Genomic DNA, 2,500 nt, shown 5'->3' with positions numbered 1-2,500 from the left:
CTGGTTATTTTTCCGTTCTCACACGACCCACAAACTGTCCAAGAGAGGTGTAGTTTGCAGAGGAAAAGGTTGCAGTCATAACAAGAACGCAGATATTTTTTAATGTTCATAAGTAGATGCATGCGGCTGTTATTTCCATATCATCACTACGCTCTGAAATTGGCGCTTTATTCATGGAGATTGCTCTGTTCGTGTTTCAGAGCATGTATTGCCATTAAGGTGTGTGGTTTTACGGCATGAAAAGCGGATATTTCACTTTCAGAAAAAGAATTAAAATAATCAAACATGAAACGTTTTGGCGGCGCGTCTGTTTCACCTTCGAGGAGAAACTTCGAAATCTCTGTGGGACGATGGCAGGACTTTTATTTATACCCATCGAAAGAAGAGAATAATTGAATATCGATGATATGCCTCTTCCCAGCCAAAGAGCTTTCGAAAAGGCTAAAAATTCATAAAGGCGAGGCGGCGAGCTGAGAAAGGGACGCGGCGGCGGGTGCGCGTGCGCGCGTCGGGCGTCCGTGCGAGTGGGCCCCGTTTCTGAGATCCAAGATGGCGGCGCAGTAGAGCGACTTTTACGGCTCATTTCGCCAAAAACGAGGAAATTTCCCAAACAATCGCGCGTCGGACGCCCTCCTCTCGCCCAGCCGTTGCCGTGGAGTGTACGAGTGATCCGGCCACGTTTGAGAGCCGTGCGTGAAGTGAGAGCCGCGGAAAAGGGCCGATCTAGAGTTGATGTGGTGCGGAGGATCTGTGTTTACATTGGTTTTTGAGTCGAAATCGAGTCCTTCTCGCGAGATGTGAGCGAGGGCGCCCTGGGCCTCGTCGCCGCCGACTCGCAGGATCCGCACGCCCTCACGCCCGCCAGCGCCAGCAGTGACACAAGGTAAGGCCTCGCTCGGACGCGCGCCTCCAAAAGAAGGCGTTGCTGCTCGGGCGCTGTGACGTTTTCCCTCCGGGGCGCCAGGACCCCAGGCAGGGCTGGGGCGCCGCCACGGGCACGGCAGGGGCTAGGCCAGTGCCACGGCTGCCCCCTGGCCCTCGGGGCGTCGAGGGCGACCTCAGGCTGGGGCCGAGGAGAGGTGCTCCTCAGGCGCCCGAGGGGGGGGGGGAGGGGCATGCCAGGCAGGCCCTCTCGGGGCGCATGTCAGGCAAAGGCATCTCAGAGCCAAGGGGGGTTGTTTTGGGCTGGGGGGTTGTCAGAGGAGAGGCCAGGCGTCAAGGCTCAGGTTTGGGGCCTCGGAATCCTGTCCGAATCCAGGGACGGAATCCTCGGGTAACTAATTTCCTGCAGGTTTTATTCTGTAAAGATATTGAGTTCGATTACAAAGTTCTCATTAGTTGACAGGACTGCGGGCCAGTCAAGCATCCACGGGTGTCAGAAACCCGTCCTGGAGAGCAGAGGGAGGAAATTTTGACACTAGCCTGGTGTTTGCCTTTGACAAAATTTGTTTTATGAGAGGAAGTTGGCCTTTGCACTTGCGATGGGTAGAGAGGGTGTTTGTTTGGGTTTCTGCAGTTCCCAACCGTTGGGATAGGGGCGCCAGCAAATACGGCAACACACTTTTTGTCTGATTGGTTCATGCGGAAGGGAGGGCTTGGAAGGCTTTAGATGGCGGAAAGAGTATCTTCATTGTTATATAAGCATTCATGCAAAATTATGTTTTTGGACTAGCAGATGCTCGAGAATAAATCAAAGATAGGACTTTGATGAAAGACTTGTGTTATGACAGCTGAAGAAGATTATTGTGTAAAGAATTTGCTAGCAGTGCATGCCCTTCGACGTACAGTAGTGCAAAAGGAACTCGTAGAATGTGAAAGAAGGAAAATGCAGTATTATTTGTGATGGTTTAGTTGGACATAATTATTGTCCTGTTATGAGTTTCCAAACGTGTCATAAGTGTGCACAGGAATTCATCTGTCCAGGCAGCTTCAGAGCTGTGAAGGGAACGCTGTATGGAATGAAGTTGTAACAGAGTTTAGGTAATTTCTCCATGGCAAGTATTTTTGTGCTAAAAAAATATATATATATATTTATATTTATATTTATATTTATATTTATATATGGATTACTGTAATCTACATATTTGTTATTGTCCTCCTTGGGAGACATTGAGAAGTGGTTTAATTGATTATGTGGGAAGCATTTAGAGAGGAAAACATGGGATCAAACGTTGCGAATAAAGGATGTTTACATTAGTGACATCACCTTATTAGAGCATATAACTTTCATCACTACTCCATTCATGCCAAAACATTGAAATTGTTGGCAAGTACTTGAGATATATCATTATCGACTTGATTTATTTCAAGCTCCTATAATAGTTACTTGGTTCGTTCAAGCATACCACACACAAGCGCAGAAACATCACTTGCTTAATACAGCTCATAGGAATATTATTCAGTAATAAGTTTTCACTAGTAACTGCTGTAACAACAATGATATACACTGACATGGACCTGAGATGCAAAAACAAATATGCTAGTACCTTTGTGTATCCTG

The 2,500-nt window shown here is 47.6% G+C and overlaps 1 protein-coding gene across 1 annotated transcript in view; it reads left to right on the top strand.

Annotated features, from left to right (window-relative positions):
* Positions 1 to 526: 526 nt before the first annotated feature.
* Positions 527 to 2,500, top strand: part of upSET (SET domain-containing protein upSET) — a gene marked incomplete in the record, with an annotated part of 29,191 nt that continues 27,217 nt past the window's right edge. Inside the window, 1 exon segment of the mRNA XM_070113980.1 lies at positions 527 to 883.

Source organism: Penaeus vannamei, chromosome 3, assembly GCF_042767895.1.
Source record: "Penaeus vannamei isolate JL-2024 chromosome 3, ASM4276789v1, whole genome shotgun sequence".
Classification (NCBI taxonomy): Eukaryota; Metazoa; Arthropoda; class Malacostraca; order Decapoda; family Penaeidae; genus Penaeus; species Penaeus vannamei.
Note: the sequence above shows the minus strand (reverse complement) of the source record. Positions and strands in the feature narration are given on the sequence as shown.